This window comes from Camellia sinensis, chromosome 13 (genome assembly GCF_055761805.1).
Source record: "Camellia sinensis isolate YWXY chromosome 13, ASM5576180v1, whole genome shotgun sequence".
NCBI classification, from domain to species: Eukaryota; Viridiplantae; Streptophyta; class Magnoliopsida; order Ericales; family Theaceae; genus Camellia; species Camellia sinensis.
In genome coordinates, this window is record NC_138973.1 from 134,511,290 (window position 1) to 134,524,417 (window position 13,128).

The window sequence follows — 13,128 nt, forward strand, 5'->3', positions numbered from 1 at the left end:
CCATCATTTCAGTGCTTATTTGGGGTTATTTTGCCATTATAAAACTCTGATTTTTGTTGGTGGAGTCATCCCATGCTTGGTCCTAATAGGTGTAATGTAATCCACCTTATTTGCCTTGTATGCATTATGCCTCATGCCCCTCATGCTAGCACATTTCAGCTTCCATCCATGCATGTTTTAGTCTCATATTAACATGTACTAGGACTTTTTTTGGTTGCCTTAATCACACACTTCATGTTTTGTGTACCTGTAGTGTAATTGCTCTTGCTTGCCTCAAGCTTTGAGCACCATTGCATGCTTTATTTGTGTTGTGTACTTGATTTAACATCACTTAACATCACATTTTAGAACATATAGACTTGCCATGTTCTCACTTCATTCATATTTTGATTGCCTTTGATGGTTATGCATTGTTGCCTAGTTCATTCCTTAGTGTGTATGCTTGCATGCCTAGGACTTTGGGCCCTCATCTTAGCATATTTTGGTCTTTGTTAAGACCTATTCCAACTCTGTCCATGCTTAGTTCATGCATATTTGCCATGCGTTGCATGCCTCATGTGTAGTCCTCTTTGATAGCTCTCATGCCTTAGGACCCTTGCATGCACTACTTGCTTTGTTTGAATGATTTGGCATCATTTCTTACTTAATTTCAGTGCACTTAGTGTCTTTACACTTGCACATTTGTCACTCTTTGAGCACTCTTGAGAGTTGTGCTCTTGGGCCTCTTGTATTGGCCAATGCATTGTGCATACATGCTTTGTATTTTGTGCCTTGATTTCATCATCATTGGCCACTGATTTGGGTGTGGCCGAGGCCCATCCATTCTGGTTTAAGTCCATCTTGCATTGAGTATATGCCATGTAGTCCATTTTGCATTGAGTATGCCATTATAGATCATATTGCATTGAGTATGTCATATTGTCCTTAGCATTGCGCATGCCATGTAGATCGTCGCATTGAGTATGCTATTTGACATTCGCATTGTGTATACTAGTCGCATTGTGTCATATTGTTGCATGCTTATGTTGTCTTGCATTGAGTATGCGCGCATTAGCATTGTGCATTGTGCATTGTGCATGCCATTAGCCTTGTTAGGTTGTTCATGTTGCATTCCATATTGGCATTGTGTACGGGATCATGTCCCTTGCATATTTGTATGCTTAGGTTGCATTGCATGTTTGCGTGCTTGAGCCGCATAGTGCATGCCTTGATTGTTGCATTGTGTTTGGGATAGGGGTTAGCCCAAACACGGGAAACGAGGAGCGTTTCATACTCAAAGTGATGAAACGCGCCTCAATTCCCGATCACCGACACTCTTGACTTCCCATGACGGAGTTGTTGGCTTTAGGTGCTTATGTGTGCATTCATTTCACATTGAGTCGTGCATTTCGACTTCTCAGCCATCATGCATCGAGATGCGTGATTGGTAGCCCGAGGGTCAAGGACTATACTCCCTTAAGCTTATGCAATGATGGGGAGAGTAGTCGTGCACACATATGTCGCGGATACTTTGTCGTGCCTCTCCCTTTCCCTTTGTTGCAGAAAACCAGAAACCAGGAGAGGAAACTGGTCGGCCGACCAGATTTACTGGCAGGCCGACCACTTTTTTTGGTTTCCACCACAAAAGGTGGTCGGTAGCTGGTCGGCAGCCTTCCCACAGATTCCCAGGGTGGAGTTTCATCTCTATGGAGCTTTGTGCAAGTTTCTGAGATCAATTGCAAACAAAGGTAAGTCGTGGTGTCGCGAGGGATTTCCGAACAAGGCAACTCGAGCATGCATGCATCCTTCATCATCCGCGGCGGAGCTGAGGCAGCCCACTTCACATACTTTACATGTTTGTTTAATTGCTTACTTAGTTAATTTGTTAATTAATTAGAGTTGTGTAATAATTAGATGTAGCTTGTTATTCATTTTGTTGTGTAATAACTAGTTTAATTAGATTAGCTAGTTAGCTTGTTATTCAGACCCTCCGTCGAGAGGGCGAATTTTGTAATAAGTGTGCATGTGTGTGATGCATGTCTTTCCAACCCCACGTCTTTCTCCCTTTTACTTACTTGTTTTCGATGGCTAGTTTTAGGGCATGCTTCAATTAGCATCCTTATGCTTCGCATGTTTGCATTCATTCATCTGTCTTGCATGCACCAGGCTCGGCGCATCATACTAACTGCATTGTATTTCAATTCCGAGTTGAATATATGTTATCTGTAGCATCTCATATGCCATTTTAGAATAGCCGAGCCTATCTTAGTTGCATTTTGCATGTGTTGCATTAGCCACCTTAACATGAACTAGGATCATGCATTAATTACTAACTGGTTTCTGTTTTTGCTTGAAGTACTCGGTAAGTGTTTATGCTTTAGCATCCTTGCATGTGTATGAGTGACTGCCATGATAGCATGCTTGCCATGAGGCTATTTGCTTACGTGATTAATTGCCTGAATGCCCGTGGGTGAAGGTTGGATTACTTGAATTGGGACAATTCATTGAAATCTGCATTTTAGCCTACTTGCAAGTAGCAAACTTCAAACCATTTTCCAAACAAACGGATATGCAATGCTTTGTTCCAAATTAGGCGATCTAGTCTATACATGTTTTGTTGTGCGCATCACATAGTAATTCTAGGCTAATAAACTGGAATAAGAACGCATGTGTTTTCAAAAACAAGATATCATGTTTAGTAGTGGCCGATCTTTGATCGAGTGAACGGGGGTGCTCATTGCATGGCCTTCCCCAATCGTACCCAAGTTCCCGAGCCGAGGCAACTTTGATGATGACGGACGCATGGCCTTAGGCACGAGTCAGGGTTTCCTAAATTTCTCCAAAATAAAATATTTAGGTGGCGACTCTGTATCTGGCAAAGCAGTCCATGTTTGGCACTTCTTTCTAAAAAATCAGTTTTTCAAAACGATTTGCCGGATTTGGACTCTTTGGTGATTTATCAATCTCGCATTGCACTTTGTGAGATCTGATTAAGAACCGTGACATTGAGTCCGAACTGTAGTGAGCCCAATGAACAAAACGGGATATTTTCCCGGGACGTTCGGGCGCATCTACAATAGGGCATACCAAATAATCCAAGTCCAATTCTTGCAGTTGAGATGATGAAATCTCTTTGGGAAATTTCTAGATTACTAACATCTAACATTGCAATCGCTTGTTATTGACTTGAATATCATGCTTCATTAATTGTTTGTTATAATTGCGATTGTGTATTGAATTAGGAAAAAAGGATAGAGTGTATGCTCATTTATTGGGCATTCAAAACTCATAGCATTTCATGCCAGGTGTTTGAAAAATTTACGTGAACGTTGGCGAAGCAAAAACATTTGAAGACATATGGCTATCCTAGAAGATTTGTAATCATGTTTTGAGATTGTAAGTGTTAAAACTTTTATTGTAATTAAGATGTGATGTTGTAACTATTACTTTACCTATATATCTACATATATCTTTTGTAGCCTATCCTCATATTCCTTCAACTCATGTAGACCTTGTGTTAATACCTTGTTAAAGATTTGTCAAATTTGCTATCTAAGGAGATTGGATTTAGAAGAGAGGCCAATTTGACTCCACCGATTTTTCCTAAGATCTTACTTGATTATTGACTAAAGACTCATTAGTGACGTTTCCTACACTTGTAACCTTAGAAAAACCCTATAATTATTTGTTAATCTATTCCTTGATGTTCTTGGGGCATCATAATTTGGTATCAAAGCTTAGATTCAACCCTTTCCCACGCATTTCGGCCTACAATTAGATTCAATCTTGCCCGACTATATTATATTATTGTAAAATTATCTATCCAATCAACTAAAAGACACCAAAAACTTGAAATTTTTTTGACTTACCTTAGGACGTTTCTTTGAATTCTGGGCATAGCAACATTGACTCGTGAGGACGTATTTCAGATTCTGAATCATTGCATCATGATTTGACGATCACCTACAAAGCCAAGTGGTTTTAACTCTGAATAGGGCATCATGTTGCGCATTTGATACAACATAGAAGTAAGGGTATTGTTAGTTCTATGAGTCTTCTATCGATCATCATACCCTCATCTCATATTCATAACCTTTGTTCGATGTCATTCTTTTCCAAGATTAAGTCACGACATAGTCCTATTTTATATACTACCATTTGTAAAATTGACAGCCTTTGAGCCTTTATTATTCTATATAGTACAAGGGTTCTTGTAAATTGTATGTTTTCTTTACTCAGTGACGAATGTTAGATATTCTGTTTGAAATACATATGGCCAACGTAGTTTCAGGTTAGATATCTAGTTTAGTCACTACTTCCATAAACTTGACTACCCTAAAGTTTGAAACCGTAATGTCATTGTTCACATATGTTTCGGTTATTCATTGTGTTAATTGATGCTATTACTATAACCACTTCATATTCTCCATCTCCACTTCGCATTCTTTCCATTAACAGTTTTAAAACTCTTGTAGTTATTATTTTGCCTATATATATAATTGTGTATATAAAGTTGTGTTGTGTGTTTTCCTATAACTATTGATTACTACTTGATTTTATTGTTTCAAACAACCTAGGATGATTAAACTTTAACTTTCAGATTAGTTAAATTACACTTAAGGATTCACCTTCATAATTAGAACAACCTATGCCTCACCAAACTATGAACAAGATGGTGGATACACATGCTAATAACTACACGGAAACAAGCAATAACACCCAAGCATGTGAGTATCAACGCACTAGAAATGATATGCCAAGGAATCAACACCCTGAAAATGGACCTATGCCTACTGGAGCCGAGATCCCTAACCATTTGGGACATCAGATTCTAGAAGAATTAGGACAGTTAAGAGAGAATAGACAGAAAAACAAAACCCATCTTCTTTCTGAATTTAGAAAATAGAGGCCATTGAATTTCACTGGAGTACCCCGACCTAAGTGTAACAAAGAATTGGCTCTGCTAGATTGAAATGATGCTAGACACAATAGGAATCACCAAACATGTTGACTGGATTGCCCTAGTTGTATATGAGTTGGATGACGAAGTCGATCATTGGTGGGCACTGATGAAAGTACCCGCGATACTATTGCCACCACTTGGGAGCAATTCAAGGAACTATTTTTTAGAAAGTATTTCCCTAGCACCATCAAGCAAGAATAGGTCCTAGAATTCTAAAAGCTAGAGCAAGGGAACATAACTGTAGCGCAGTATGCTGCAAAATTTGAGGAGTTGGCCTACTATGCTACTCAATACGTAGCGGATGATGAAGAAAAGACAAGAAAGTTCGAGTGGAGCCTAGACCCTATGATCAAACAAAGAGGCTTACCACAACGGCTTCATATGTATGCTCTGAATGTGAAGTGGCTGACGCTAAAAGGATCTAGAAAGAGAAAAGAGAGTTCATCGTTTGTGGGACCCCGGAGAAACCATAAGGGAAACACAACACAAAAGCCTTATTCCAAGTAGCACCACAATAGCCACAACAACAAAATCTGAAGGAAAGTTTTCAGGAAGGACTAGTGTGGCCAATTCAGTGTTATCATTGTCAATAGATGGGACACAAGAGGTTTGAGTGTCCCTAGCTGGTTGGAAATCAAGGAGAGCACTTAGGTGCAAATGCGCATGCTACGGTGGGCAAGAACTATGGGTAACTGTTAGGCAACAAAATTATAAGATGGAGAGCAATCGGGACTCTAGAAAGGTCACTAACAAGAGGTCAACTATAGCGACCCCGGTCTTTTCCCATCTGATTATTGTATCCGGACTTAGGTTCCGTAGATTCTGTCATTGAATAATTGTTGTTGTTGTCCTTTATTTTCTCATTTGGAATTATAGGATGTGTTGGGCAGGTTTGTTTCAGGTTGGTTGGGTTTAGAAACCAAGTGTTGCTGTCCAGGATTTTGGTTCTTCGCTCGAGCGAGGAGTTGGTCGCTCGAGCGAGAGATGGCGTCCAGTTTTGACCTGTAGCTCTGCATTCTTGGCTCGAGCGAGATTTTCTTTGCTCGAGCGAGTTAGTTTGTTCTTCGCTCGAGCGATGGTTCCTTCGCTCGAGCGTGAGTCTGTTTACAGACCTGAGGTTTTGAGTTCTTCGCTCGATTGAGCTTTCTTTCGCTCGAGCGAGCTTTTGGGTTGTTGGCTCGAGCAAGGTTTCCTTGGCTCGAGCGTAGCTTTTCTGTGTCTGGTCGCTCGAGCGACAAAGGCTTCGCTCGAGCGAGCCTGTCCAGTATATATTTACAGCAGCAGGTTTTGATCAGTCCTTTTCATCTTCTTTTTGATTCCAAACCCTAGGTCCGACTTCTCTCTCTCCCTACTCACCTTCTCTCTTAGATTTGATCCACTTAGGGAGTGTTTCTACCCTAGATCCTTCATTAAAAAGATAGAGTGGGTCGAGGGCTTCCATTTAATCTGAACATTTGGCAATTTGGAGCACTTTGGTATTTGGGCACTCATCTCTGTCTTCACCATTTGGGTTGTTTTCTGTAAGGTAGGGATTTCCTACTCCATTTTATAAGTTTTGTTCTAAGTTTTGGTATTTTGATATGTTGGGGATACTTTGGTAAATTATGGGAAAAACCTTAGTTGTATTATTAAATTAATTTGTATAATTAATTCATGGAGTTGGGAAAAGATGGTTTAATTCATGGAATTGGGGAAATTCATTGATTAAATGGCGTAGTTGGTTAATTTGAATTATTTGTCTATTGAATTGTTGACATAGTTATTTTCAGTTTAGAAATAACTGTTTTGGGCTATCGGTGGAGGATAGTCGTGATTGTTGTAGACATTGCATGTGGATTAGGAATAACTGAAACTAATCACATTGATTAAGTCATTAATTTTGACTATGGCATTGATACAGAAAATACGTGTATTGATTAAGCATTGCATTTGCATACATTGTTTTGTGTGTGGGAGGAGATAGGGGATGTACTCCACGGTTTAGGGGAAGATAGGGGATGGACCTCTAAACCGGATTTTGTTTGGGAGGAGATAGGGGATGGACTCCATTAGCATCACTTTTATGTGTGCTTATTTATATAGAAGTGTTTTTATTGATACAGCACTAAAATGTGTATCAATCTGGAAGTATGAAGTGTTTGATTTGAGCTTGAGTCTCATTTGTTTGTTGATATTGGAAGGATGTGAATATGATATATGTGATTCACTGTTGTAAGTTTGGCCAGGTTCTGAGCCATGTTGATAAAATTGGAAAGTAAAACGTATCTTAGACAATAGTGTCATGAGACTGTAAAATGAAGTAATTGATTATCTTGGTTAACCATCTGTTGAATGCTATTGCTTTATTCATTGCTTATATGTGGTTTAGTATATTTCTACTGGGCTGTGGCTCACCCTTTATGGGAACATCATTTTCAGGTTCAGGTGATAAATTACCTCCAAGGACTTAGCTTAGGAGGGTTTGGCTTCTGGATTGAAGAAGACTACTTTTAGTTAATTGTCTTTAATTATTAGTACATGTAAACATTCAAGCCTAGGGCTTTTCTTGTATTGAGTTAGAACTCATATTTTTGTATCCAAGTGTTGGCTTGGAAAGATGTAAGCCTGTAGGGCATTTTATTCGATGATACATGTAATGCTTTATTTTGTAATACTCTGATGAATGAATTAATAAATTGTCTTCTTTAAATAATGAATGTCAATGATATATAATGGGTTAATTTTGAGGGCGTTACAGCTTGGTATCAGAGCGTACCGGGTTTGAATACTTTGGGTACGTGGGAAGTGATTAGTATCACATTGGGTTCGTCTCGTTTGATAGAGGCTTAGTGTAATGTTATATGCTTATGTGATAACATGTTTATGTGATTATGTGGGTATGGAATGTAGTTTCTAGGATGTTGATTGGACCCTTGAGTTTCTTGTAGTCTTGTTGGAAAGGCACTTGATCACTGCTGCTTCCAACCGGAACTATAGTAACGCATTGGGACTATCATTATCCGGGAATGAAATTCGTAGGTGCTTATGTGATTATGTGCTTACGTGGAATGAATTATTGTTGTCCATTGCATTAGGACGCGAGTGTTTAGCTTCGGCACATTTATTAATGTGCTAATGTCTTTGTTTCCTTTATTAGGATGTCAGGACGAGGACGAGGACGCGGTAGGCGTGGTAGGCCGGGTAGGCAGGAGGTGCCTGTGCCAGAGGAGATTCCGGCAGTTCAAGAGGGAATTGGCCAGGCCAATGTGGCCGAGCTAGTAGGCCAGCAGGCTATGGGCGCTTTAGCTCGAGAGATAGCAGGAGCATTCAGGGAGTCAGTAGGCATTCTCAGAGCTGAGAATCAAGCTCAGGTTGTTGCTGCTGATGCGGGACCTTCCTTTCTGAAGAGGGAGTTCTTCCGGTCTAATCCGGATGAATTTGTGGGTGATCCTAAAGAGCCGCTTAAGGCAGATGAGTGGCTCGAACAGACAACGAAGACGTTTGAGATGCTTGGCATCGAAGACGAGGGGTTGAAAGTGACCTTGGCATCTTTCCAGTTGAAGGGGGATGCAGGTCAGTGGTGGAAATTTATTAAGGGGCGTATAGGAGGTACGTGGGAGGCTTTTGTTAATGCTTTCCAGGAGAAGTTCTTATCTCCAGCAGTCAGGGAGAAGCTGCGGGACCAGTTTTGTCAGCTTAAGCAGGCGAGTTCTTCAGTGGCCGAGTTTGAGGCTGCATTTACTAGCTTGTCCAGGTTTGCACCTGAGTTGGTGGCGTCTGAGGAACGCCGCTGTATTGAGTTTGAGAAGAAGTTGAGGCGTGGCCTCAAGCTGAGAGTTGGGGGAACTATGATTCGGGATTATGGGCGTATGGTTAATGCTGCAGCCCATATGGAGATCATGATGCAGGAGGAGGAGGAATGGCAGAAGGGCTCCAAGAGGAGTCAGGATAGTCAGAGTGATGGTAGGAGACAGAAGGGTTTTAATCCCCAGCAGTCTCAGGGTAGCTTTTTGAGATCGACTTTTCCTGTACCGAGTGCTAGTTCGGGGAAAGGCAGTCAGGGAGACATTACCTGTTTCAAGTGTGGCCAACTGGGCCACAAGTCTCCAGTTTGTCCTCAGAGGGGAGGAGTGCAGAGAGCAGCATCATCTTCGGCTCGATCTCAGAGCCAGAGTCAGGGTAGAGGTCAGCCACTCTCGTGTTATCAGTGTGGTCAGCCAGGGCACATGAAGAGGTATTGCCCACAGTTGGGTGGCACACCTGGTGCATCTGGTTTGAGGCCGATTCAGGGTCAGCAGCCAGCTCAGTCGGGTCAGGCCTCGAGGGCTAATCAGGGGGCTTCATCGTCCCAGACAGTGCCGCAATCTTATGCTCCTAGGGGTGAGCAGGTTGATCAGAGGTCGTCTGGGCGCGTGTACGCTGTTACCGCGTAGGATCTTGTACCGAATCCATCAGTTGTGAGAGGTACCTTCTTGTTTTGCAACTCGGTTGCTAATGTTTTGATTGATACGGGTGCATCTCATTCCTTTGTGTCTGCTGCATTTGCATCTGTTTTGGAATTGGAGTTAGCACAGTTAGCATCTCCTATATGTGTAGTGTCACCTCTTGGGGGTGAATTGATTTTGAAACAAGGTGTTAGGGGTTGTGATATAGAGGTTGATTATCATAGAATCCCATTTTCTTTTGTCGTTATGCCTATGAGGGGTTTCGATGTTATTTTGGGTATGGACTGGTTATCGTCATACCGGGCAGTTATTGATTGCTACCGCTAGAGGGTCACTTGTTGTACCGTGAGCGGAGAGTATTTTCATTTTCTGGGGGACCGGGTTGGTGATGTGTTGCCACCGGGGTATGTTCGGCGAGGAAGGAGTGAGCTTAGTGGGCTACTAGCTAACCTTTTGATTAGTGAGGATAATGAGACTCAAATTGTGTTGCCAAGGGTGGTTTGTGAGTACTCGGATGTCTTTCCCGAGGATCTTGTAGGTTTGCCACCGCATCGGGAGATTGAGTTCTCTATTGACCTAGTGCCCGACACGGCGCCGATTTCCATGGCACCTTATCGTTTTGCCCCAGCCAAGTTAGTTGAGTTGAAGATCCAACTCTAGGAGTTACTAGACAAGGGTTTTATACGCCCTAGTGTTTCGCCGTGGGGAGCACCGGCCCTCTTTGTTAAAAAGAAAGGTGGTGCTTTGAGACTTTGTATAGATTATCGGAAATTGAATCGGGCTACGGTTAAGAATAAGTACCCTATGCCTCGTATCGATGACCTGTTTGACCAGTTGAAGGGTTCCCGTTGTTTCTCTAAGATAGACTTGAGATCGGGTTACCACCAGTTGAGGGTCAGGGAAGAGGATATTCCGAAGACGGCATTCCGTACGCGGTATGGCCATTATGAGTTTTTGGTGATGCCATTCGGGCTCACCAATGCACCGGCAGTCTTTATGGACTTGATGAACCGGATCTTCCGGGAATTCTTGGATCGGTTTGTAGTCATTTTTGTGGACGACATCCTTATCTATTCGCCTTCTGAGGAGGAGCACGAGGCACACTTGAGGGTGGTGCTTGAGTTACTTAGAGCCCATAGGCTGTATGCCAAGTTTGGGAAGTGTGAGTTCTGGCTGAGAGAAGTCAAATTCTTAGGCCATGTGGTATCCGGTGAAGGAGTGTCTGTTGATACATCCAAGGTAGAGGCAGTGCAGGATTGGGCACAGCCTAAGAGTGTATTTGAGATCCGCAGTTTTCAGGGATTAGCTGGGTATTACCGTCGGTTTGTGAAAGATTTCTCCAGGTTAGCATCACCGTTGACTAGACTGACTCGGAAGGGAGTCAAATTTGTATGGAGTGAGACTTGTGAAAAGTCGTTTCAGGAGTTGAAAGTTAGACTGACTACCGCTCCAGTATTGATTATTCCAGAGAGAGGGTTGGGTTATGCAGTCTATTGTGACGCCTCACGAGAGGGTCTGGGTTGTGTATTAATGCAAGAAGGGAAAGTAGTTGCCTATGGTTCACGTCAGTTGAAGATTCACGAGCAGAATTACCCTACGCATGATCTAGAGTTAGCAGCTGTGATATTTGCCTTGAAGATTTGGAGGCATTATCTTTATGGTGAGAAATTCGAGGTATTCTCGGATCATAAGAGTCTGAAATATTTGTTTACACAGAAAGATTTGAACTTGAGGCAGAGGAGGTGGATGGAGTTCATAGAGGATTATGATTTTGAATAGCATTATCATCCGGGAAAGGCCAATGTGGTGGCCGATGCCCTTAGCAGGAAACCTATTGGTGACATAGCTAGTATAGCCATCCGAGAATGGGAGATGTTGGGTGCACTTGGGGAGTTTGATTTACTTCTGGGCGAATCCGTTGAGGCTGCGGCCTTGTTTTCTGTTGTTGCACGGCCTACACTTGTGACTCGAGTGTTAGAGGCTCAGAGAGGTGACCTTGAGGTAGAATCTCTCCGTGAGAAGATTTCCGGTGGGAAAGTTGAGAAGGGTTTGACGATGTATTCCGACCTGAGTGTGAGATACCGAGACCGTCCGTTTGTGCCGGAGTCTTGCCGAGAGGAGGTACTCCGAGAGTTTCATCATTCACGCCTTGCGGTGCATCCAGGAGGCACTAAGCTGTACCGGGATTTGGGTCGTCAGTTCTGGTGGCGGGGTATGAAGAGAGATGTGGCAGCTTTCGTATCTAAGTGCCTTACTTGTCAGCAAGTGAAGGCTGAACATCAGAGGCCAGCGGGTTTGTTGCAACCCTTGCCTATTGCTGAGTGGAAGTGGGAACACGTCACTATGGACTTCGTTGTGGGTCTTCCGAGGACTCAGCGGGGTAGTGATGCTATTTGGGTGGTTGTAGACCGGTTGACTAAGTCGGCGCACTTTATTCCTATGCGCGTGAGAGATTCGGTAGATCATCTTGCCGACTTGTATATTCGGGACATAGTGAGGTTACACGGGGTTCCAGTGACGATCGTCTCAGATAGAGATCCTCGTTTTACTGCCAGGTTGTGGCAGAGTTTGCAGAGTGCCTTAGGCACTAGGTTGACCTTTAGCACGGCTTACCATCCTCAGACTGATGGGCAGTCCGAGCGTACTATTCAGATCCTTGAGGATATGCTACGGGGTTGTGTTCTAGACTTTAGTGGGTCGTGGGAGAGGCACTTGCCGTTGGTGGAGTTTGCCTACAACAACAGCTTCCAGTCGAGTATCGGTATGGCACCGTTTGAGGCCTTGTATGGCCGACCGTGTAGATCTCCTGTTTGTTGGGCTGAGGTGGGTGATGCACCTCTGTTGGGTCCGGAGTTGGTGAGGAAAACGACGGAGAAAGTTGAGCTTATCCGTAAGAGGCTTGTTACAGCACAGAGTCGTCAGAAATCGTATGCCGACCGTAGGAGGAGACCTTTGGTGTTTGAGTTGGGTGATCATGTCTTTCTGAAGATATCACCTAGACGGGGTTTGATGAGGTTTGGGAAGAGTGGGAAGTTGTCCCCTCGGTTCATTGGTCCGTTTGAGATCCTTGAGAGGATTGGCGAGGCTGCTTATCGTTTAGCTTTGCCGCCGCAGTTGTCCGGAGTACATGACGTGTTTCATGTGAGTATGCTTCGGAAGTATGAGCCAGATCCATCACATGTGTTGGATTGGACCGATTTAGTGGTTGATGAGGATGTCTCGTATGAGGAGAGACCGGTTCGGGTCTTGGATAGGCGGGATCAAGTTTTGCGAGGCAAGACCATCCCTTTGGTAAAAGTTTTGTGGAAACATCATGGAGTGGAGGAAGCCACTTGGGAACGTGAATTGGAAGTCCGCGACAAATATCCGGACATGTTTATTAATTTGTAATCTTGTGTTTAGATTTTGTAATATTGTTGAACTTAAGAGCTTTACATATGTCTTAAGATTGTGAAACATTGAGTATGTTTTGGTAAATGGGTGCATTTTGAAACTTGTTTCACTATAGAAGTTTAGTGTAACATTGCATATGTTGATTGCATTGTTAAATGTGTTGTATATATCGTGCAATTGAATATGATATGGAAAGTGCTAATATTGAAAGGAATAATGCATAATAGTGATGCAGGCTGAAATATGTGTTGTTTATATATATTGTGAGGTGTCTCTTGATAAAGAGTTGAAGTGACCAGTAATGGGTCAACTTGTTTATTATTGTTCTATAATATTTCTTTTGGGAATTGAGAAAAACCTGTTTTCAAA